This window comes from Scatophagus argus, chromosome 9, assembly GCF_020382885.2.
Source record: "Scatophagus argus isolate fScaArg1 chromosome 9, fScaArg1.pri, whole genome shotgun sequence".
NCBI lineage: Eukaryota > Metazoa > Chordata > Actinopteri > Scatophagidae > Scatophagus > Scatophagus argus.
Window position 1 is genome coordinate 4,338,334 of NC_058501.1, and position 26,688 is coordinate 4,365,021.

The following is a 26,688-nucleotide window of genomic DNA, read 5'->3' on the forward strand; positions in this document are numbered from 1 at the left end:
TTTTCCTGTTTTCTCACAGCCCACCAACCTTTCTATAAATGGGATGAAATAATAATTTTTGTAAGTAATGTTCTTCTTCACCATTCTGGATTATGAAGAAATCTCAACACATCAAAGAGATATACAATGTACACAGTAATATAATTTTTAGAAGAGAGATGAGTGAACTGTAATGCTGCTGAGACACTCGGAGGAGAAAGTGTTGGTTGTGTTTTTTAGGTGTCCATTAAGATTAAGATTAGTCTTAAACATGTTTGATTTTTGTGACTCACATATGTGAGGACTGTAAACAGGCGGTTCTGACACAGGAGCTTTACACTGCATACAATAGGCTGTTCATGACAGTTCTGAATCAAGAATAAGCAAGCACTGATATGTGTTGTGACAATAATTTTATTATCCAGTTCATCATGCTCAGGAGTTCACCAGAAGTTCACCTCGCTTTAATGAAGCTCAGTCACCTCCAGCTCTGCAGTCTTTGACGTTTCTCTGTAAACTTTGGGTTGCTTCCTTGTGAGTTGTGATGCTGCTCCAATCACAGTTAACCTCTTGTCCGGAATGTCCTCTGTATTTACTCAGTTACTGAATGTGTCACTTTCTGACTGTCAAGACTAAAAATATCATGCATGTAAAATCTGTTCCAGCTTTAATCATTCTTTGTGTTGTGAAGGTTGTATTATATTTATCCTTGCTGCTAAAAGTGTATTTTTCTGATAACCTCAATCCAAGCACATAACGCTAGCAGTCCAAGGATTACAGTCACTGCTTTGCTGATAAACGGAGATTAGATACAGTGTAGTTTGCAAGGCAGCAACCTGTTGTGTTTTATTACCAGTGTTGTTTAATATTTCATAAGGATGATGACATCATGAGTCATGGGCCTAAGCGCTGTTTTGACATCTGTTGAATGAATTTTCTGCCTGTCTTCAAATACAGAGTAGATGCGTAATTTCTTCCATTAATCAATCATATGTCTACCAAAATAACTTCTCATAACACCTCAGCTCATCACAAGCCAAAAAATCTTTCATAATAAATGTTACACTCATCACTTTCAGCATCAAAAACTTTTCTAACTGACCGGAGCTCAGACAACTTTTGACTCCATCAGTATAACAGATGTAGTAACAGAAGTATGACACGAGACATGTAGGTGGGTAGTGTGTCTACAGTATGCCTCTCAATAAATTCTATTATTGTATTTCTTACTTGCTTCAGTATTACCAAAGCAAGTTGTGTAAGGTTTCACAGTGCAAGTGTGCTTTCAGACTGAGCAAAAACAAAAATGAAGGTAGGCAGAAAGTCATCCATCTTTCCTCTTCCTGTAGTTTTCATCATCTGTTGCATCATTCAGGTGGCCATTACATCATTATCTCACCTTACCGTAACAGGTTATATATCCTTTACTGCTCTGTCTCATAAATATCTGCGTATAGGACTTGAATAAGATGAATTTCTGCATTACCTCATCACAGTAGTAAAGACTTTCTTCCTGGATGTCAATCAAAGGATCTTATTCATTATACATTTGAGTGAGAGGAGCTAAAAATACACTTTTAAGTGTATGATGATCATGTTAAAAATTGTAGCCATTTCATAGCCCTCGTTTACATTATCTAAGTTATAACCTACTTAATTGAGCAAGGTTATTTTCTTTAATTAGCAGTTTTTTTCTCGTAAATTGATTTACATCATGATAAGCTCTTTTATTACACAACCACATAAACCTCTAAGATGCTTTCGTCATTTGTTTTGGCAAGCGGTGTGGTACATTGGATTAGCCTGTTCAGCGAGGTGCATCGGCTCGCCCACCTCATGCACTGCAGTTACATAACACACAAGGAGAAGATTTGTTTTTAAACAATCTATTCATTTGAGTGAGTTGTGAATTATCCTGCTGCACTGATATGCATGAAAAGCTAGGAGACCCTCTCTGACCACAGCCGCTGAGAGATTAAGGAGTGTGTGCACACAATTTGATCAGACTCTTTTGTACAGTGCAGCATCTTTAGTTAATGTTTCCTACAGTATGGGAGTTCACACATGGCTGTTTATTTACATGTCTGTTGGTGGTGGGGGCTGGATCTGGACGTCCTTTTCTTTCTCCCTGTCTGTCCTTTTAGGACATTACATTGTTATATTCATAACCATATGGTGTGTGGGAGAAGAATTCACTTCCCTGTCTGCCAGCCAGGTTTCCGCTGATTCCTGTATGTGTCGTAACTGGCAGTTACATAGAGAGGCGACGCTTGTGGCTGTGCAGAACCACATTCTCAACGTCATTGTAGTGACCATGTGCTGTATGTGTCCTGTGTTGACAGATATGCTATTCCAAACAGTCCCTGTTGAGGGTGGAGCACTAGTGCACCAGACAGCTACATCTGCACTTGTTGACCATCACACCAGAATTTCACCAGAAACTTTAAAATACAGAGAGGTTTTTAAGATAATGTGCATTTTCAGTCCTTCCAGTAGAACGCTGTAATCGTGAGGGCTATTGTCTGATGTATACGTGCCTCAGTGGTGGCAACCATACACAGTGTTTCACTTGTACATTTGTGATTTGCCCAGGGAGAGTCATAATACTCCCAGTTATACACATATTTTTTGTACAAGTAGAAAGATTTTCAACTTGTGCAGTTGAGGTAGAGTGCTTAGACAGAGATTCGTAATTCTTATAGGAGGATCTGGTGGTGCACCTTGTCAAGTCTGCTTTAAAGTCAAGGAGGATGATGATGGATGAAAGCTGCTCGAGCAGTGTGGAGTTCCTCTGTGAGGGCATAGAGGGCAGTCTGTGTTGCTATAAAACCAGGCTGGTGGAGGCCAAGAAAATTGTTCTGCTGGAGACTGTAACTAAACATTTTTAGAAAGAAAAGTTGGAAGACATCTGTGAGTCTTTAAGTCTGTAGCTGCTTTTAGAGGGTTAGAAAAACAACCAGTTGTCAAGGAGGTATTGATGAGGTGGGTGAGGAGGAGTGGGGTCAGAAGCAACAGACTGGGGAAGGTGACAGGGGATAAGGTCGAGAGGGAAGGCGGTTGGGCATTCCTCATTGGCAGAAAAGGGTGAAAAGGATTTTAGAATAGGATGCAAAGAAATAGATAATTAGCAAGGGAGGTCTGGAGAGGACTGAAAACAATCTTGGGACCAGAGTGGAATCTGGAGACCAGGTATGGCCTAATGAACTGAACAGATTTTATTCATAAGCCGCCCACAGCTGCTGAGGAGACTTAAGTCCTTCTGAGTGTGCAGGACACTACTAAGGGCCTTCAATGATACTGTGGTTGTATCAACAACCTTCTAAGCAGTGGTCTGCTGGAGCGGCGGTATCACTGAGAGGGATAAAGAAAAAAAAAGACTGAACAAACTGATAAGGAGGGTGAGATCTGTCCTTGGCTGTTCTCTGGAGTCAGTGGAGGTTGTGGGTGAGAGGAGGATGCTGGCCAAGCTGTCAGGCATCCTGACCAACCCCTCTCATCCTCACGTGACTAGATTCAAGTTAAGGACAGCACACAAGTAGACGAAATGATTCGTTAACCAGCAGCAAAGATAGAGGACAGCCAAGCGAGAAAATGGCTACCCTACTTCATGAAAGCTGGGCATCTGCTAATTATATACCTCATGTGTCACACATGAAATCTTTTTCCTGCTTATTATTTTGGAATCTTTGTTTTGTTCCTTAGAGCTTGCCTGCTTTTTGGGATTTATGTTTTTTGCTTGCTTTCGGATTTGTTTGTTTGAGTTGGACTGGCTTCTTTGCCTGCTTCAGTTTATATTATTTTATCACTGATCTGCCTTAGTCGTCTGCATTTGGGTCCTTCCTTCAAACTTCTGACTTCTCACCTGCACAAACATAATAGTGGTAATAAATGATGGGCTTCTGTCCACTGAAAGGCTAGAGGGGTTTTAAAGTGAAGTAGATACAGCTACATTTGTGTTGACAGCATAATCCAGTAACTTTAGCAGGGTGAGCAGGAGCAGATCAAAACGAAGGTTCATGCTAAAATATGACAAACTGGCTGCTTTATATAAAGGCCTGGTGTAATCTACAGCTCTGGTAAATAAAAACTATTTAAGGAAATACAGTATTTTGAAAAGTAAATATACTCAGCCTAATTATAGCTGTCTTACAGTAATTTACCCCCAGAATGCACGTACTGCACGTGGACCAGAGCAAAGGGAGAGACGCGGCTGCCAGAAGAGCCGCTGACTCTTGTCTGTCCGTGCTCTCAATGTCCTCTTTTCGTGTGATTCTCAGTTATCAAGCTTGTATGTCACTGTGTGAGAAAATGGACATGTGCCATGAGAGCATGTGAAAAATACCAATTGTGTGAGTCTAATGGTCTCGTGTGAGAGTTGACATCCCTGTTCAGTAACGGTGACTCATAATAATAACCAAAACCTCTTAGTCAAGAAAAGAAATGGAAGAAAACTGGTGTTTTCCTGTTAAGTTACAGATTTTCTGTGTTTTTCCAGAGTCTGACCATACTGACGCTGCCTAATAAAAACAACATCAATTTGGTAAGAAAGTGATATTAAACAGTAATAGGCAAATTAGGGCTTTTTTCAAGATTCCACATTCCAAATCAAATTCTTATTTATGCTGTTATGTGGGACATAAAAAACCTCTAGACATTAGGCTTATAACTCCACTTAGCACTTGTTTTCTCACAATATTTTTTGAAATTCATTGAGATGAATAAAATAATGAAACACTTACACCATCCACTATTATGTGAGATTCCAGGGGGTGTGTTATGTGTGGGTGTGTGTATGCCTTGTGCTTTCATTGATTTTTTTTCGATAAGACACTTAAACGTTGGGCTCCGACCTGGGCCCTCCCTCCCCTGATGGTTGGTTATCCAATATATGTGATCCGTTGTTGTCTAATATGTCCAGCTCATCAGCTCAGATTAACTTGACAGCTCTCTGGCACAGGTCTGACCTTCAGGTTTTAAGTCTTACTGTCCAATTCCAACTTTTCCCTTTTCTTTTCTCACTCATTTTCACTCCTTTCTCCCAGTAATGTATGTTCTTGGTTCATTTGCAGTTTGCAGGAATTTGTTTAAAAGATGACTTTTTTCTTCTTTCAGCTCATTGATGGACTTTGCAGCAGATATTAATGGAATTATTTAGAAGAAGTTAGTTTCTAAATAGTGACACTGTGTGGGGAGTGCTTCCTCTTCCAGGAGCACCTTCTAAAGGGTTTGTCTTGGAGAGAGAAATTGTTTTCTCTTCCGCCCATGCTCCTGCTTCCTGAACCTTCAGGAGGAAGGAATTCCCACTCGTGCCAGTTAGGCTTCCTAGATCATAACACACACACGGACACAAACACTCACAGTCATATTTCCATTGCTGCATAGCACATTACATTGACTTATATTAGCCTAAACCTAACTTTATCCCAAGTCTTCACCCTAATATTTAATGATTAACATTATGGGGAATTACATTTTGTCCCCAAGAGGAAGGCAAGTCCTTGCAGATGTCTCCTCAAAGTTAATAACATATTTCCACATATACATGTACTGGTTACATGCCTGTACAGAAGAAGCAGTGAAAAGGCTCTATCAAAAGGTCAGATAAGGTGGTCTTCTGTATTGCATCATAGTGTTTTTCAAAACTAAAAATCTGAAAGTAATGCCCACATTCCACAATGATTGGCCAAGTATGCAGGGTTAAAAAAGGTGAAACATGCAGGGCAGTGAACTTGTGTTACCTGTAAATGAATTTATTTTTTCTGCTTTTCCCCATTTATCTTCTGGGCCGATGAATTGTATGTGGCCAGAGTTTGACAGTAACCGCAAAAATAAAGGGGGCAGTTTCATGACGGGGGATACATTGAGGGAGCAATTTACAGCTTCTCAAACAAGGACTGTGGCTCTGTGAAAGACAGACGGGGGGGACAGAAGAGTAAGAGAGCAGGCAAAAATGGCATATGGTTCTGGAGTATTTTCACATCTTGTTCTGTGAACTGAGGATGTAACTGTGGAAAGAAGGACCAAGAAGGTTTTTATTTTATTACTTTTATTTTGTTTGTCCCATTTGAACAAAGTGTGTTTTGTAGAAGAGTAAATGAGTAAATCTTTAAATCTCTGTTTTACTCCCCAGCAGGCCATAAATTTCCCTGCTCTCTGTCAATTCTCTCTGCTCTCTGTGGCATTTCATTTTGTATCTTTGTCCATGTGCCTCTTAACCAGCCATACATACCCTTACTCCCAGTAGTCCGGGGGGGTGGCTGACCTTGCCCCACCCTCCACACTACCCCACCCTAATCTGGGCCCCACTGCTCTCCATTCAACAGGCTAGCAGATGCTATTCAGATGAATGCAATCAACCAAAGCTGTTCATACTCGCTTGGGTGAGTGGAGGGTAGGATAAGAAGTTGGTTGGCCCTAAAATAATTTTTCTTCCTGCACTGCACACCCATCAGTATTTGATACCCAAGCCCTGTTTCAGATAAACATTTTGGAAGTAGAAATGTGAGAATGGTATCAATCTTCTCTCAGCAAGAAAGCAAGTCAGTGCAGGCGCTTTTCCCAAAGAGTCTTGCAGCCTCAAGTGTACTTAAGTAGAAGTCTGTTATTGTGTGAGGACAGAAGTTTGTGGCATCTTTCTGCCAGACAGTGATAACTGATAGACATCACCATGATTTACACCATTGTTGGGTTTTTTGTTATTTTTAGTGATTGTCTGTTAATCATAGTGTTATTCCTGAAATTTGTTGTTTCTTCAGCTTGCCCCACAGTATTATTACATCAGTGTAATAAAAACACAACTGAAACTGGAGCTCTGTATCCACCACGTAATTAGTAGTATTTTTTCTTACTTATTTGTTTCTTCCCCCTACTTCTTTGTTTAATGTTTTCTTTATTTTGTTTTGCTTTTGTTTTTCATTTTTGACAATGTATGTTTCTAATATCCAAAGTCACATTTTAATTTAGTTTAATTTAGTTGTAAATTAAATTGAGAGCAAAATCAGGGCAAATATATGGATTTTTGTTACTAAAAAAGCATGAAATAATAGAGTAAAAATAGTTAAAGAACAAGTTCAAAGGTGCATTTTGTTATTTTTTTGCCAGCATGTGTTTCTGAGGTCTGGAAAAATATACATAGCAAATGTGAACCACTTTGTGTTTTTTCTAATTCTCTTTCTGTCTTTAGCTCCTTCACTCTGTTCACCTTTTCTGATTAGTCTGTCTGTGATACACTGAGTTGGTCTTTAGCTGTCCTCACTGTATGTAAAAACCTATGTGTGCACATGTGTGTGTGTCAGATGACCTATTGAAATCATTGCGGTGCAGTGTGCCTGTTACCACAGCAACACAGGCTTCTCCATCTCGCTGTCTTTTTTTCTCCCTCTCTCTCTCTGTCTCCCCTCCCCTTTCATTTCCCCTCCACACTAGAGCGTGGTCATGTGACTGCACTGACGTCAAGCCTGAGAGGCAGGCAGGCAGGCAGGCAAGCAGAGGAACGAATTAGTTTGTGGGCTTTTAACAAACCTCCTCCTCAGACTAGGAGTCTCTGGGAGTCTGTCAGTCACCGTTAGTTCTGTCTCAGTCGCTCAGTCCGTCCTCTCTCTCCCCCGCTGTTCTTTCCCCCTCTCTCTTGCTCTCATCTTTGTTTCTTTCTGTTGCTCTTCCTTATTCTCGCCTGTTGCTTCTTCTTCTGCTGCTGCTGCTTCCACAAACTTAGTCTAGAGAGAAAGTGCTAGGTGATGGACTGCTGAACAGCTTGTACATTGCTACAAAGTGAGGTAAGCTTCCTGTGTTTTCTCTTTGTTGTGTGTATTGTGTGCTTTAGCAGCGAGTGGTTGCTTCCAGAGGGGTGTGCAGCAACTTGCAGCTAGATAAAGAAGAACTCTACGTTCACGAGTTTGAGTCACATACTTGTGTGGGAGGGAAGTTGTCTTTTAGATGAAATCCCTGACTGAATGTGACTCTGTGCATGCCATTAGCCTTTAATCGCTTAAACTTTGGAGTCAGGAATGTAGCAAGATGGTTGAAGGTTATCCCTGATCAGGGTGGGATCTGGAAGACTAGTTTCTTTCTTCTTCAGCAAACACAGCCAGATCTATTTCACTCCCTGCAGGAAATGAATGCATGATATAAGAGGGAGAGAGAAAAGCAGAGTATAGTCATTAAAGGGACTAAGTGTCTTATATATTGTGTAGCTGGAAGTGATGGGCAGCTCCACATGGCTTTTCTTCCCAAAGCGTTGCTAATGTTAGAGGCAGTAGTGTGGGCTGGAGCTGCTGGCTCTGTCTGCCAGAGAATAAGGGGGGGGCTGCGCAGAGCAGCTGCCACCTGCCCCCCTTAGTGGGGATGGGAAAGCCTCAGAGGTATGCACACTGAATAAATGTAACTCTGTTAGTCTCAAGGTCAGCTGTAATATTTTGATGTCCTGATGAAATTCAATAATGGGGGAGATAAGCATTTTTTAAAGGGGTTTCATTTTTTTCATGAAATGTTTTTACAAGTGTCTAGCTTGAGAACCCCCCACAGTTCACCCCCCATCACACATTCACCCTGGCCTCCCTGCATGCCTCAGACAAAAGCATGCCAGCTCACATTTAGCCCAAACAGGGTGGAAAGAAAGGGAAATGTGCATAACAAGTGGTCTAGATCTCCCTACAACACTTTCTCCTCCTTCTCTCCCTACTTATTTAGAACTCATCTGCCGATACTTTCCCTCCCCAGAAGTTTCTTCCTCCTCCAACTTAATGAAGTGGAGACAAGCCAGATGCATGTAACAGGTCTTTGTCACTGTCTGAATTATCTTAGTTGTAGGTATGTACTGACTCCATCCAATTAAATGCTCAGCGGTATGCAGGAGATTAAGACAATAATTAGCATTTGCTGCTGCTGATTAGATTGGATTTACGGTTCGGTTTTTGGAGAAAGGTTGTTATGACATAATGCCTTACATGGTCCATTTGAATACAAGTGTTTTTTTTAAATTGGTGAATAGCATTGGCTTTGGTAAAGAGCAGGGAAATATAGTGTAGACTTGAATGCGTTTAGATAGATCTGCAGGCTAAAAGTAATATGAATTTTGACTCACAATAATAATAATTTGTGAAAGCTACACAAAGTGTAAATTAGTCTTTCTTCTGTGTATATTGTCTGGTTAAAGTTCCAAATGTCCCATAAGCCTGAAAGTACATCGATCACAAGTGTCTTCCTGTTGTGAAGCTGCATGAATAACACAAGAGGCCATTTTGAGTTAACTGTCTTCATGTCTGTCTAACAAAATAACACTTCTGTGCAGAGTACTGTTATCTAACTTTTGTGTGAATGTGTATTAAATGTGTGTTTTAAGCTGGATATGTTGGCAACATTTACCCCAAAGGCAGAGACACTTATCTTTATCTGACATCCTGCAGCAGTGTGTGTGTGTGAGTACGTGTGTGTACGTGTGTGTGAGTGTATGCGTGTGGGATTGTGGGTGCATGCATGCAGGAGCTGGCCAAATACAGTACAACAAAATGAGTACAGTTGTTTCACATCGTTATCTTGCATGCTAAGAGCTTAGCACTGATATTTATTTGATACTTCAAGCTGACTCTTTTATTTCACACTAACTGCTCAACATACATACACACTTACTCACACTATCCATCCATCCATCCATTTTCTATACCGCTTATCCATCAGGGCGGGGCTGGCTACAGCCGAGAGGCACGGTACATCCTGGACTGGTCACCAACTGGTCAATCGCAGGGCTGACACACAAACACACATGCACACACTCACACCTAGGGGCAACGTAGAGTAGCCAATTAACCTAATGTGGATGTTTTTGGTATTGTGGGAGGAAGCCGGAGTACCCAGAGAAAACCCTCGCAGGCACAGGCCCAGACCAGGATTCGAACGTGGAACCCTCCTGCTGTGAGGCGACAGTGCTAACTGCACCACCGTGCCGCGCCTTACTCACACTAGAACAGAGATAATGGGATGACTGTAGGGGGAGACGGTTACATGTTGTTTGATGATTTTGATCTTTGGCTTTCATTAACACAGAACACACACACCGTGTCAGGTCAGGCTTTTTCTCTCTGGGGACGACCTTATTTCTGGGGTCATTTCTGGCTAAAGGTGGTGTCACATCTTATCTGGTATGTATATATATGCTGTGTGTATCTGCACATGTGCTTGTTTTGTACCACTGTATTACGGGCTGAGAATGATACTGTACTGAACTCATTAATGCCCTCACAAAAAGCCCTCAAGGCCACAAAACTTTAAATTCTAATTTTTAGCTGTGTCTAATTGTTCAGAAAAAAAAAATCTTGTCTCAAAGTCCAGTAGAATTATCAACAGGAGACAGGATTCTGAGCAGCAAAGACTTTAATGTTGACAATAAAGGAGAGCAGTTTACAACGCACGTTAAGTACACATGAAGGGCTCTGAATAAAATGGCTTGAGGCTTCACCTTATATACCTTAGGGTCTGGACCTTTCCACGCCTGTTGTCCATCCCTTTACCATCTTTATTTTAACACCATTTAGTCATCTTTTTGCCCTAGGTCAGTTGGGGATTTTCAACAGGCTTCATTTTGATTTATCTTGCACCTGCTTGTCTATTCCTTGGCTGATTCAGAGGTTTTTCCACTTTTTTTTATTTTTTTTCTTCTTAAGTACAGTTTACACCAATATTTCTCTCCCCCTGGCCTGCTTCCAGTTTTAGCCTAAGTTACTGCTGGCCTCAGACACCATTATTTACAGGCCTCTTTGTATAATATTTTTTAAAAATAATTGTTTTATGCAACCTTACAATAAGATGTTCTTTCCAGGCTTATGATGATTATAATGAGGTTACATAGACAGTGTTTTACTACCATAGACAGTGTTTCACTATCATAAACAGTTCACAACTACATAGTCTTTACCTTTCATAACTTACAGGCACTTAAGCAGCTCCACCTTTTTAATACAACTGTATCTTGCTTTTCTTCCAATCATAATCAGAACATAACATGACTACTTCATGCTATCATATGACATTGCATACTACAACTTTAGCTCATCACAACTTACTTAGAAATTATACTACACAGTCTCCTCTTCTCTCCACATAAACACTTTTCTTTTTTAATGTGGAAAGAGTTTTTTTTTTTTTACTGTTTTTATATACACAAAGACAGACAAAACAGAGGGAAATGAAAGAGGAACAGTAACAGCTGTGATTGTAATAAAATTCTTATGTGCAAATTTAAAATGTGCATACTGGATGGAAGGGGTGAGGTTGTATTAATCATTAGAAAAATTGGCATACATTGGAAACCATGACAAATCCGCCATTGTTATTCCCCCAAGTCAAATGCATTCAGGACTGCTATTAAAAATGATGATTAGCTGCATCTAATGCTTTAACGGTTAAGATGGAACAAAACTTATTTCCTTCCCTCTCTTTCTCCTGTCTGACGTTATTGTCACCACTGTATAAGGATAAAATGTCAAAGAAAGATCTGGATTGTCATCATACTAATTCACAGATGTAGTGTACAATGAAAATCTTGCATGCTGGTCTCACCATCATAGTACAACATACATGACATACAGTACATACAACACAGCTACAGGACAGCAGTAAACAACTGTAGGACTATGTGAGTTTGACAGCTCTAGGATCAGCTGTAGATCCTCCCACCTGATGAGAGGATGACTGAGGTATTAGGGTCACTGATGGTGCTGTGGGCTATACTCCTTTTGGTTGGGCCGTCTTGACCTTCAGATGCGGCAGGTTAAGTTTGCTCTCCACCGGACATCAGCAGAAGGTGGTGAGAATCTTGGGATGTAGGTTGACCTTCCATAACCTCCTGGTGAAATATCGGTGCTGATGTACTTTTTGATGAGGTAAATGCGTGGCGGTGTCATGAGAGGTCTGCAGTGGACTCCTGCTAACTCCCCAGGTGGTTTATTGCTGAACTGCTAGGAGTGCAGTGTGCATCAGTACTGTCCCAACCTGAGAAAATCTCATGAAATGACAGTTATCCACTTTTAGCAATTAAAGTGTGTAAAATTCTGGTGAAGCATTTTCTGCATTGCTACTGCACCAAGAATTTTAGGCTATTTGAAAATAAACAACAGCAGAGAGTACAGTATTACAGGAATAAATTAGTGATTAATTCCAAGGCTGCCACTGTTTTAAGTTATTCCCATCAGAGCTCTGCACACAGATCATCTGCACCCCCCCGGGTATAATTACGTGTTTATAAGTATACAGTACGCATCTGTGTGGTTGGGATTTGGTGACTTGGCTTAACTTGCATGCATAACACAGTGTGCATCCATTCTATGCATATAAATGCAGTTTGCCTGTCTTCCAGGTGAGTGTAAATGTCTAAATTGATTTTAAAATAGTTACACGACAGAAACATCCTAATGTTTTTCCACAACAGAGCCCACACATACAGAGACAGTTGTATTTCTATCTGCATTTGTGCCCACATCCGAAACCTGGACAAAATAGTTTAACTCTGCTGCACACAAACTCAACTGAACTGTGTGAACCAGGGTTCTATAACATCCTGTTTTGTACTTAAGGGAGTCTCATGTAACACTAGTGGAAACTAACTTGAAGGGAGTTTATGTAATTGTTGATTTATGACCAGAGCCAGAAATGGAGACAGAAACTGAGAGGAATGGAAAGAAAGAGATGTAAGAGAAGTAAGAAAGACACTCAGAGACACTTGGGGAGGCAGTTAGATGTTTTTCTCTTCTGGTTTCTTCTCACTATTTCAGGTGTTAAATAATGCCTTCTCTTAGTGGGGTGGAACTTTTTGAAAGCCAGTGGACTGTATCAGTGAGTGCAGGGCCTTGTCTTTGATGTATTTGAGTGTTACTATTTTAGAGAAAGAGATTGGTTCTGTTTGTTTAAGATGTCCAACAGCCCATTAATTCAAGAGAAAGAAACTGCAAATGCACCTGATCATTTAAATGTTCCACAGCACCATGAGTGGTCAAAAACACTGCAGATTGTTTAATGGAGTTATTTATGATGTAATTTAATAATTATATTAATTTAATGTAATTAATTAATTTAATTTGAACTGGAAAAGGTTTTTAAAACCTTGTCTAATAAACGTTCACTCAGTGAAGCACCCATTCACGACGGAGTTCTTGTTCTCACTGGGGGAATTGGATGTCAGTTAGGTAAACCTGACACACTGGCTTTGAAAACTTCTGTGCAGTTTTGCGTTGACATAGATTCAAGAACAGTGTTCCTTCTCTCCAATCTCAAAATGTGTTTGCGTGGTGTAAGCTCCCAACTTTACTGAGGGAGGAGGTGTTGAAGCACAGATTTGATGATGTGTTGAAATGTTGGTCACTGTAGTTACTGTGCTTAGGCGGTTGCACTTTATCTGCACTCACCATGAAGGTCAGAACAAAGAGAAGCAGGCAACTGCTACTTAGAGTTACACTTCTCTGTGTCGGTTAGAGTTTATAGTTACTCACTGACTGTCATGACACCACTACACTATATGGATGTGTCATGCAATCATTAGACAATGTTTCATTTTTATTACAAATAAGGATCAAGTGCAAGTTTATTTTCCATTTCTTGTCTGTCTTCAACCTGCACCATGTCATCCTCATTCGCAACAAAGACAACCAACGGTGGAAAGAGAGTGAACCACAGAGCAATTTGAGCTGACCACTTGCAGTCTCCACACTGTCCTCACTACAATTAGGTCCACATGTATTAAGTATAAGTTTTTTGTCATTTGACCTCTGTACATCACCGCATTGAATTTGAAATGGAACACTCAAGGTGTGAGCGAAATTAAGACTTTCGGTTTTAATTCAGGGGGTTTGACAAAAGTGTGGCATTAACCATTTAGGAATTACAGCCATTTTTATGCACCCACCCCCATTTTTAGTGGTTCATAAATGATGGGACAAACCAACATAACTACAAATACAATGATTGTTTCAATACTTGGATGAAGATCCTTTGCAGTCTGGAACCCATGGACATGACCAAATACGTTTCCTCCTTTGAGATTTTTGGCCAGGCCTTCACTGCAGCTGACTTCAAGTGTTGCTCATTTGTCATTCTTTCTTCCTTCAGTCTTGTTTTCAGTAAGTGAAAAGCATGCTCTGTGGGGTTGAGATCAGGTGACTGACTTGGCCAGTGAAGAATATCCCATTTCTTTGCCCTGAGAAAGTATTGTGTTGCCTTTGCTGTATGTTTTGGGTCACTATCCATCTGCAATGTGGAGCGGCCTCAGTTTTCATCATCCAGCAGAATCTGAGCAGAGTATAGCCTTGTACACTTCGGAATTCATGCTGGTACTTTTATCAGCAGCAAGGTCATCAATAAACACCAGTGACCCTGTTCCACTGTTCCATTCACTAATCCGTAAACTCACAATAATCCCATCGTGAGTTTGTTTTAATGAGCATGTAGAGGAAAAGAAGCACTTTGCAAATGCGCTGCATTTCTGGTTGTAATTTCACCTAATTATATGTGAAATAAATGGGAATTATTTTCACAACGCTGCATTGCTAATGTACTATCCTCCAGCATCAGTGATGGGCTGTGGGCTGGAGCTCCTGAGTGATTGTTTGAAGAGGAAAAAAAATACATTAAGAAATTTGACATCAGCACTAAACATTGAACAAGTTCACGGGACTGACAAACTGCAGGGTTCTGTGGCGTTAGCCTCCAGCCAGGATCTTGGAAAAGGAGTTTCTTCACAGTTTGGATTTATGCAGAGCGTGTTGAGAAACGCAAGAGGGTTTTGGAAATGGTGTTTCGGCCTTTTATGTTGGGATGTATTTGACTTGGAAATGAGTATATGAGTTGCTTAGGCATAAGGCACTAGATGTGAGAGAACAGAAATGTAAATAAATTAAACAAGTATATCCCAGAGCAGCACAATATAAGTAGATTCTCTCCCCATCCCCTGTGAAAATATTCATCCCTGTGACTCACAAGTTGAAATAGAACTTGCAGAGAGACATATTAATGGTGGTTTCAAGGGACAGCTGGTCAGCCATTTTCTTGTTATTCTCCAATAGGCTTCATTATTAAGGAGGTCATAGGTCACTCAACTGAAATGCAGCCCTGCTGGGCCTCAGAATGCAGGGTTTTTGAGAGTCAAAAGGGTCCCACATAGGATCACATTTTAACGGATAACCTTGGTCTATATGTTCCCATGCATTGGTTCAGGGGAACTATGGGAAACAGATGTTTTATTTTTAGCTACAGAGAAGAATTCACACACACGCTAGACACAAGATACAAAAGAAGTTCTTTTTACGTGAGCTGTCGCTTTCCAGAGTATCCTTGGGTTACTTCACACTGCAGCGAGGGAACTCCCTTGTTTCAGTTTCTCTATGCCGCACATTATTGCTCACAGTTTGTTCATCTTAAGAGCATCATTAAAAGTGTACATAACAATGTAAGTGAAAACCATGTGTTTCTATTGGTGTATTTGCATAATTCTTTTAAAAGGGTTTGGTCATGCAGGTTTTTTTTGTTTGCTCTGTAAATTAAATATTTCCTTATTTCTCTCTGTTTGCAACTTTTTGTGACCAGTTACTGCCACAAATACATTTTGTGTGATTTTTATGTTTTTCTCACACTATGAAGCACTGAGCCAAATTGAACTGCTGCTGTATCTTTTTTGTTACAGCACCAATAAAAATGCAGCCAGGTCCAGGCACCTTTAAATTATAGTTCACTTGCTTGGCATAATGTTGTCGGATATTTAGAGTTAGATGGATGACCGATGTAATCAATAGTCCACAAATGTGAAGACAAATGCTCTCTCTTTCCAGCAAAACAGAACAACAGCAATATGATACAACTTTCATTTGCTGATCTGCTGTTTTTGTTGTTTCTTAGTGAGCGAGAAAGGATGACATCACTAAACCATCTAAAGACATTTCAGCCATGTGTTTTGCATAATGTGTTTTGGGAATGAGAACACATCACCACACTTATCTAAATGTTTCAATGGAAGCAAAAAGACAGAAGAGTAATTTCTTCTGATGAATGATGAAATGTGTTTTGGAAGAAATTTTGATTTAATTAAAAAGAATCTGTTCACATTATTTTGAACTTATCTGCTTTTCTATCTTTCACATGGAGCACAGAAGCAGCTCTCAGCCAATATGGGAGCCACTGAATTATTCACAATATAGCATGTGATTTATTTCCCAAAGAGAGTCTTGCAAATGACAGTGTGGCAGCTAGGAGGTGATGGATCTCAGATACACAGCTACTCAGAATTCCTTGGTGCCTGCAGAGATCTTTGGAAGGCAGGATGCATTCCTTACTGGGGTATGTAAGACAAAATGAGAAAAGTGCTATCACCGAATTGTCACTTAAAAATCACTTGAATGCAATATCTGCTTTTGCTGGGAGTTGTCAGGAATGAAGATCACGGAGAGGAGATACTGAAGCAGAGTTTTTCCTTGTTATGTGCAAGCTTGCATGTTGTTGTGGCAGCTGCTGACAACATAGATACAGACACTGTAAGCCCACACAGATTACTGTTTCACTGATGTTGGTTTTGAATATCTTCTTTTGCTCAGATATGGCAAATGCTGTGTTAGTAATTTCCTCCATTGTTTATCTGATGCGTTCATTCTCCATGATTCGTTATCTACACAGTAACTTAGACTTCCTCAGTCTCTAGTCATTCTTCAGTGCATATTAACTGTGACTTCTGTATGGAAAGAGAGATTTTGACTAATAACAGCATTAGTAGCCTGTTCTGCCCGTACATCCATGACTTTATGCTTACATGTTAGTGTATATGCATCATAAATTAAGTTGCAATTACAATTCAGAAAACATTTATTGCTGCAGTAACAAATCCAGCCAAAATATCTGGCAAATCAAGGCACTTCACATCTATTGTATATCATCAATACATAATGTAACAATGTCTTAATTTCCAGAAACATAAAGCATCCACCCAACACTGACCACAGTTGTAGTTAATGATTGCAAACACATCGACCTTGTATGGCAGTTTATTATTACTCCGTTCCACACTATTGAATAATGTGTGAGTCTGTCATTTGCTCAAGCGGTAACCTTATATAGTTTGATGGTAACTTTGCCCTTAGCTCTCAATGAAGGACAGTCTGTGTGTGCGTGTGCGCGTGCATTATATCGTAACACTGGAAATAATAGTGACTGATGATAAATAACTCTATCAAGATGCTGTCAGTAGAATATTCCCATCAGAATATCAGTGTGACAATATGTGAAATACCAGTGGTATCAAAATAACAGTACAGTAAACTCACTGAGTTTACTCAACATGGTCTGGTCCACTACCCAAGTTTAGATCACCAGTGAATCCTGATAAAAACTATGTTGTAACATGCTGTAATCTGCAGATATGTGAGATTATGGTACGTGATTTGTGTGACGCAATATGGACCAGATCTGCTCCCGTTTGGGTCAGTTCTTGTTGATAGTCAACAAGTAAAACCATTTACTGTGTGATCTGTAGGGTTTACATAAAGCCAAACGCTGGACCAGTATACCAGATTTTACCACTAGGTGTTGAAGTTGAGTTCCGTTGAGCCCATAAAGGGGAATGTAGTAGAATGTAGTATTCCATCCAGATAGCTGTGACACATGGTGTTGTATTTCTCTCAGCAACCTTCTTCCAATGTTTAATGGCAAATAATAAATAGATTAAGACTTCAGCTTGGTGCAACTTGAGGAAAACATGGCAGCAGCTACATTTCTACCATATATAAGAATCTCACATGTCAGCCACATGTTCTCTTGTTAAGAAATGAAGGCCTCTGTCCACTGAATTACTAGAGGACTTTTAACTCAAGGTAGGTATAGGAAATGTTGATTTGTATTGCAGTGTATTGCAATAACTAGGCAGTTGTAGATTCTTTCTTTACTTGGTACAAATGAAATGCAAATGAAAGTGCCTACTGCTCTAAATATGCAGTAATTTTAATGCTCCTAAATAATTTTCTCTCTGACCCTCACTGTGTTGTAACTTCCGTTCTATTTTCCGCGACGTTATATCCTGTTTCCATATCTTCTTTTGACCACAGGAAGCAGAGTGAGCTTTGTTGCATCCCAAGGGGCATTTTTCAGTCAGAACCATCTCCAGACTCTCTCAGCCTCTGTCCAAATCAAATTTTCACTTTCCTTTTTTTCTTTTTTCATACTCTCTCCTTTTACTCCCTCTCTTGTAATGCATACACTGTTAGACACGATATGCCCTTTTTCTTTAACAACCATACATTCTCCAGCTGGTCTTATAGTTGCTCTGCAAACATCTTTTATTAGTCATATTTCAGCTTTGGCACATTTTATAGCCATCCACTTCATCTTTCACAATGGAAACTTGTATCTAGCAGGTGTTATTGAGTGGGAGGCAGTTATTATTTTTCTTTCTCTTTTTTTTTAATCATCGGTTTTATGGAAAATTCACTTTGAACGATCAAAGCAGTTGGTGTATTAAACATTTAAAGCTGCAGTGGTTAAAATATTATGTAGTAGTTAGATAGATAGATAGATAGATAGATAGATCACCTCTTATAGCTACGTATTAGCAGCAGTCAGACTACAGTCTCTTTATACTAAAGCTAGTGAAGCTAGGAGACTAGATCAGGGGAACCATAACAACAGACAAACCACAATAGCAGACAGAAAGACATCTATTCTGTTTCCCCCCGGTGGAACCCAGGAGCAAGTCATCCAACCAATTAACCAGGTCCAGTGATCCAGTGCCAGACAGACAGAGAACTCCCACCAGGGCACGCAGACAGGGAGCCAAACAAATTAGACATGACCTCAGAGTACAAGGCAGGGGTCTTTTTCTGCTGGACAAAGAGGAAGTGAAGAGAAAGAAAGATTCCACACAGGCATGCAACCAGACCTGATTCTCATAACAGTTCACCAAACTAGTCAAATTTGACTCAGATGAGAAGTTGCTTAATCCACTCTTATTCAGAATCTTTGTATATTTATATATCTAATGCTTTTAAGCAAGAAAGAATAAAAGACGTTAAACACTCCTTATTTAATTCCTTTTACATGTCTACAGAGTCTACAGTCGCCACAGATGTTTGCACAGTGACTACAGATAGAAGCGAATATCCCTTAAGTCGATTTTGAAATCAAGTGTGTCATGTTGTGCTTCTCTCTGATTGAATCAATAGGCACAATGTGTGGTTGCCTCCTCCTCTTCTCCTATCAGGTCTGTTACCATAGCAACCTAATGAAGCCTAAGGAGCCCGTTTAAAAGTATTAGGGCTGAAAAAATTGACTGTGGGCAGCTTCAGGCTAACCAGCTAGCAGAACAGATCAATTCGACAGGACTTCAAATGCAGTTTGTTGGCTGTCTCAGCTTTAGTTTTGATTTGATAGGAAACAGTTTGCTTAAATGTGGTTAGCTATATTACTAAAGAAAATGGAAGAATCAAGGAGTCTGATCCTAGAAAAGTTGGCTTTAGTCCAAGTAGCACAAACTCATCTGCCCCACACTTGGGTCATTCTCTGTCCAGCTACTGCCTGGCTGTCTGCCAGGGGCTCTCTCTGTTTTTTCCCACTTCACCTCTCAGTGCCAGAGCATTGTTGGGAGTTTTGGGGAGAGGTTTCCCCATTTGGAGGCCTCTTTGGAAGGCACATTGTAGACTGGGTTTAGCTTAATATTAAGATGGAAAAGATCTAAAACAAGAAGATTGGTTAATTAGTCTAGTTAAACAGAAAATTCTTAAAGGGCTTGTATTGTCCTAGTGTGTCTCTTAGGGCACAGCAGGATGTAGGCAGACACAGTCATCATCCATTCATCAGCATTTCCTTTCTTATTTTAATCTCTCTTACTGAATGTGTCTTTGTGTCCTGCTCTGTCTCACCTCGCCACTCCCATCTCTGTTGTTCCTGCTATCGATTGTTCTGGAGGCTCAAGCTGTTGCACTGCATTAAGAAAAACCAAATGTGCAGATGTTTCTAAATTACAACAAAAGCTACTTCCCTTCCCTTTTCCTGTAAACTCTCTCTGTCTTTACTTTCAAAATTACTCTCCACAAACCCAATTTATGTCTTTATGATTGCACTTTACAGTCCCTTTGTGTAGTTAGTACTCGTATTATTTGGGGGTTTCATCCCAAACCATTTTGATATGCCATTGCAAATTTAGATTTGCAGAATCATTTGCAGTTAGTTGAGGGATGAACCAAATAAAGTAAATGTTAATTACTGTTTAATAAGTACCGTATATATGCATGTATTTACTGTCAACATCTGAGGCAAAACTAGAAATTGCAAAGTACTACAGAAAAGGTGATGAAGTACTGCATTCATACCCAGTTTAAAACCTTGTACAGTAAATCACAATTAGTTTGCCATTGACTTGCTTCATTTATAAGCAAAATCATTACACACACCAGTACTTTTTAATACTGATTCAACAGACTCTACTGCAACATACTATTTTATGATTTGTTGGTGTGTGTGTGTGTGTGTGTGATAGCTAAAGTAAAACAGAGAAAGGAATCTCTGCCAGTTTGAGCCAACCTGAGGGCTCTCTGGATCCTGCAAAGATATGTTAGCATGGTAGGATACATGGGGTTAAGTCCTTGTGTACAGACACCATAGGACACACAAATTTCTACATGCTGCTTTGCTGTGCTCCAGTGTTACTCCAGAGAGAGAGGAACTGTTGGGAACATCTTTCATTATTGCTGAATGTCACAAAGGGTGAGCAGGGAGAACATTATCACTACCAGTGGAGTATTTAGTTATTAAAACGTATGCGTATGAATGAGCTCTGATTAAATACAGCAAAGGGGCTGAATCTTACAAGAGATTTACAGCACAAAGATGAATCCACCAGAGGATCGCTTTGGTCCACTCATCAAGTCAGGCAACTTTATTGACTAGAAGTTGCCTTCAAATGGTGTGCGTGGGGGAAAATTAGTTGCAGTTTATTTCACATAATGGAAGCAAATATTTTATTAGACTGAGATATAGATATATCCGTATGACTTCTGTTTTTTCAAGAACTGTAAGTAAGCTGCGTTTCTCAGCCAGATTTTAAAGCACCTGGTCTTTTGACATATTTGGTCTAAAAAGTAGCTAAAGATATCAGTTGTCCATATAGAGTGATGTAACTTTGAAAAGACAGAGTTGTATATAAAGGTTTTCCTTTTTTTTTAGTGGAACATAAAGATGCAAAGGATTGTGCAATAGTATTATTCAATATGTGATTGCCTGGATAGTTTTATCACTTATGACAAACAGGTAAATGTTAGAATGTCATAGATTAATATACATTTATATTCTGTTTATTGTGAGATGTATTTTTAGAGATAGTATTTGTCAAAAAATAAGACCACATTTCCCATAAACCTTGTAGCCTGCTCTCACAAACAGATTTTGCTACTTGTTTCATTGATGTGGAAGAGTTTTCTCTTCCTGTTTTGTACTTTAAATCTCTTTGCTTGTGGATATTCAGTCACATCCACATTTAACAAGATTTTCCACTTAATCAGCAGGCACACACTGTGGTCTAGTTCAGTTGTGGTTAATATACTAATGACTGTAATTTATCGAGGTGAAAAGAATGAAGGATGCATGCAGAGTAGACTGCTGTATTGGTGATCACAGTTAGCTTCATGATACCCACCTCACGTACCTGCACCCACACAACCGCCTATACACCTACACACACCAACATGCACACATCTCGCAGTCACTGACTCTGTGTATTTGATTGTGAGTAGCGCGTGTACCCATGCGTATGTGTATGCAGTGCACTCAACCAGACAGCTCATCAATGGCTGTGGGATTTGGCTGAATGTTACTATGGTAACTGCAGTGAAATTGCTTCATATGAGAGTCAGTTGTTCGTGTGTAGGATGAAATAAAAAAGGGGGATGAAGAATATGAAAACAAGGTACAGGAAAGGTGAAAAAGAAGGAGTTTATGAATGGGATTGTAGAAAGACAGAAAGATTTGCTGGGAAGTGGATCATGAAGAACAGCTGAAGAGTGTAAAGATGGTGAAGAGGAAATTTATTGAAGCAAATAAAAATCAAGGTGTATAAATTGAAATGTTAAAATGAAGATATATTCACAGTACCGTTTGCCTCTTCCTGTTTTCATCTCGCGCCATGTCTCCTGTGCCTTTCTCACTCGTTCAGTCTCCTTACCGCTCTGTGCGTGAGAGCTGCTTTATAAATGCGTTCATACAGTATTAACATAATCAGGGTCTTCAAAGCCTTTCATCGTGGAGATGCTTTGTGTTTTACATAGAAATTGTTTCATCCACAGATGAAGTGGCCGGAAAATATCCACAGCTTAACTGGTGAGTGTGTGTGTGAAGTGGTCAGGCTGTTATAATCTAAATGTGAATCTGAGACGTGGAACCAGCTCTGCCCAGGTTCTCTTTGAATCTGACTCACCTCCTGTCCACACGCTCGATTTGAATGATAATCCATTTGGTTGGAGTGATTTGAGGCAGAGTCCAAATGGTTGTGCAGGTGGCTCAAAGAGAGCAAATGGGAATGGGTACATATCAGGAGCAATGGAAGCTTCATCCTCCTTAAAACACTGTTTTCTACAAAATGACAGCCACTCACATTTGGCTTTGACAAAGTGTTTCATTTCTGAATTACAGCTGAAATTTGAGATGACACAAAAAACTGGTGTGGGATTATGAACACGATAGTCTCACAAATGAGTAAATAATTCTTAGCCCATTAAGATAAATGAGGCGCAGACAGTGGATGATATATCATAACTACTCCTACAGATTGTCAGAGAGGAGCCTCTGTTGCCTCAGTGCTACGGACTTTCCCTTGTCTTACCATTTATCTAATAGATTGAGCCCTTCAGGTGTCTTGATTTACTCTTTTGCAGCACTTCCTGTGCACACTCACATCACAGTAAGGGCTTTTCAGATTCACTGCCATGTCTTTTACTATCATGTGTCTCTGTGGATGGTCATGTCGGTCACTCAGTCCATCACTTTGGTCCAGACTGAAGTGTCTCAGTAAGTGTTGGATAGATAACCATGAAATTTTGAACAGAAAGTCACGATGCCCAGGGGCTGACTGACTTTCCCCCCATCATACGGCAGATGTTTTCCGATATTTTCAGTTTTGACTGACAGCTGTTGGATGAATTGCCATGATATTAAGTGCTAATAAGCTCATGCCATCATGCTAACATGCTAAACAAAGATGGTGAACGTGGTAAACAACGCATGTTAGCATGCTGATGAATTTAACTCAAAGAACCAATGTAGCAGAAACTTAACTCTGCTTGAATCCACCCTCACCATGCGATTAGCCTGACTGTAGACTCTTATGCTGCATTCCAAATCTCATACTTTTTACTTTTAATATGTACTGCACAAAGTACTTACAAAGTATGTACTGTTGCATGCAGCTTGCATATAATTGGGCTGGGCTGTACTACTTCAGCATAACATTGTACCTTGAATGTTGACCCTCTTACTCATACGTCCTTCGCAGTTGTATACTCATATATTAATATATTAATTATACACATAAGTCACAAGGTATCTAGGCCTAGTACTTAAACTTGAATGAGCTGACATCTGTCTGTTCTCTCTCAGCAGCTCAGTTGATGTGTCACTGCGCAGAGGATTGTGGGTCAGATCAGCCCGAAAAATCTGTTGGCTTGCACTGGCCCTGTTACATTTTATTTTGTTCTTACTTTTTGTTGTTTGTTTGTTTTTCACCTTCATTTATTCACAGATTCACACCTGAAAGCCACTTGGTACAACCACAGTGTGATCTGAGCAGCTCCCCTGGAGCAATTGCAGTTAAGGGTCTTGCTCAAGGACACTTTGTTGGTGTTCAGGAGGGGGCAGCAAGTGCTACCTTTCACTTTCTCCGCCCACATTTACCCTGCTGGTCAGGGATGGACACCTCTGTAAATGGAAATTTACATTTTTTTCACTCCACTGTGTACTCCAAATCAATTCACCTTGATCTACTGAATATTTTTAAAGTAAAGCGGTTGCAGGAGGTTGACATTGGCAGGTTTCAATCTGTTAGATAAATGGTAAGAACAGGATAAGAATGTCAGTATCTACTCCTACACAGGAACTAACAAATGTGGACAAAAGTGTCTGTATGTGTTCAAAGTAGCTCTGTGAAGATTCCAGAACGTGAGCAGAGACTGTCATATTGCCTGTTTTTTGGAAAATTGCAAAAATGTTTAAGTGTACCACCCCCAGCCCAACTGTGAGAAAGCAGCTTTCCAACACTATCTGACATTCTGAACAGCATACATGCAGCAGCATCGAGAGGCGCAGAAACGTTTTCTGTCATTCACCAGTGCCTACTCATTTTAATGTCAACTGCTGTCAATCTCAAATATACAGTACAGTACATACACAAGCTCTTGTTCTCTTTTCAACACACGCACACACACACACACATGCACAGACATATCTTAATACTTCTGTCCATGATTCTGCCTTCCCTTGACTACATTTATCTCCTTACATCTAACTCTAACAGAAAACAAACCAAATCTGATTTAAATCTGAAATTGAAACTAAAAACTAATCATGAAATAGTTTCTTTAAATTTCATTCAAAAGGTTTAATAATCAGAATGATTCTAGCATGAATAGAGGTACCGACACACAAACATACACATATATACAGACAAGCAGCTTAAAAAAAAAAAACAACTTCATCACACAAGTGGGTAGCCAACAGCATCCACAGTTGGCTGAACACGTCATCTGGAACATCAGAGTGGTTTCATCACTCTGTGTGTGTGTGTGTGTTTGTGCAAATCTTTATGTACAGACTGGAAATAGAGTATATAATAGCAGGTGACAGGGCACAGTTGGTCAGTAATTAAGCCTGTGTGTGTGTGTGTGTGAGCAGTGGACAGGGTCATGGCTGTGGATTCCATTAGTGAAGAGCCTGGCGACAGACTGAAGTGTAATCGGTGTGAGGGTCAGTTGCTGTAGCAGCACCTTAAACATCCTTCGGTGCAGTAATTGGCGTCTTCTCCACTAAACCCTCAGTTGTGCAATTTCATCTGTCATTATAGGACAGAGTGCCATAAAAACATCATGACACTACTAGTGTCAAAAACAAACTGATCCAAATGTTGGGGATGTTTGGTTTTCTTGTTCTCTTTCAATTCCAGTTTTAAAAGCCTGGCTCTCCCTCATTAAGTGAAGGCCTTACTTTTTTTCCTTCATTTGTTTTTGTCATTTGTTTGCGTCCTGTCCAGATATCAGAGCTATCATGTCTATCAAAGAGAGGTAGGAGCTGGTCTGTAGCATTTACTACCTGGCTGGTTATTTTGTTGTGTTTTAGAGCACGTCCGAAGCTTGAGGTTTTTCATCAGGCTCTGAGAGTAGAGAGTTCAGCACTCTGATAAGTTATCACTTCTCAAATATCTTTGCTTACATTGTGAAATTTCTACTCAGTGGTATCCTTGGTTGAACCTTGAGTGCAGGAGGTCTGTTTTTTCAGCATCTGCCATGAGTTAACTTGATCTTGGTAGATCGAAAGTCCAGTGAGTTCTCACTCTTTGTTCTCTTTTCTTTCAGAAAAAAAACACAATTGTAGTATTCAACTAAACGCTGTAGATGAATTGCTCCCAAGGATGTGAAAAAGAAACTACGTTTCTGTCATATTATATGGTTTTCAAGGATATCACCAGGTGGTTTAGAGTACACAAGTGACTCATTTCCTGAGGCCAAGGCAAGGCTAACGGGGTATTGCACGGTTGAGTTGATACTGGACATTAATACATACAACCTAGATACATACAAGAATTTAGTCATTTCAAATATTTTTGATTTTTACAATTTAATGTTGCTTGCATAAGAGCTTACAATAGCAGGAATTGTCATAATAATATCTATGGAGACCCAAAGTGGCCAATATTAATTAGATAAATAAGACAAAAGACAACCATACATAAATGGTAATGGTAATAAATGCAGACAATATATGTACTATAATTATGACATTTAAAATTTTCTTTTTAGTTTTTTTTTTTTCTTTTTTCAGATGATCATCTTTCCCAGTTAGTGATTCGCTGATAAGCAACAACAAATAAAAAAACAGGATTTGCTCAGTTTGTCTTGATCAACAAAGACTGTGAAAAGTGCCCATTTGAAATAAAAACTGCAGGAAATATAAACAGTTATTGTATTATTCTTTATATATGGGCGATTGAACACTTTTGGTCTCCATAAATATCAGGCTTTCCTTGTTATTTCAACAATCATAGATGTGAAAAGAAGATATAAAATTAGATTAGATTAAAATACTATGAGAGTATATTATGAGTCTATCATAAACAAACTATACTCAAACAACTGAATGTAGTAAATTCACAATTTAACATTTATTTATCAAGATACTTTATGGATGTAAAGTCCTGGTTGCCAGTAGCATAGCAGCTAGCAAATAGTCACTTTTATGAGCACCAGAGCTTTTATTGTCAGAAAGTAATATAATGTACCTTTGTTCTGGCTCAGATGAAGACTCATCACCATTGCTATTTTGAGTAAATTTTATATTTCTCACTTTATATGATGGTGATGAAACGATGAAATCAACTGCATTGCTCATACACTGCTCATAAAAGTCTACTTCACAAACACTGCACACCAGTTTCAGAAAGAAATATAAGAAGTAGTTTTGTGTGTGTGTGTGTGTGTGTGTGTGCATGCGCGC

General features: G+C 39.6%; 1 protein-coding gene across 3 annotated transcripts in view; it reads left to right on the top strand.

Annotated features, from left to right (window-relative positions):
* Nucleotides 1-26,688, top strand: part of LOC124064387 (neurocalcin-delta A) — a 62,131-nt gene that overhangs the window by 16,916 nt on the left and 18,527 nt on the right. Inside the window, exon 1 of one of the 3 annotated variants that reach the window (XM_046398809.1) lies at nucleotides 7,420-7,754. The exons of the other annotated variants lie outside the window; for them this stretch is intronic. The gene's annotated coding sequence lies outside the window, so the exon portion shown is untranslated. Of the gene's footprint in view, nucleotides 1-7,419; nucleotides 7,755-26,688 lie in introns of those variants that run through there. 3 annotated transcript variants of the gene reach the window in all.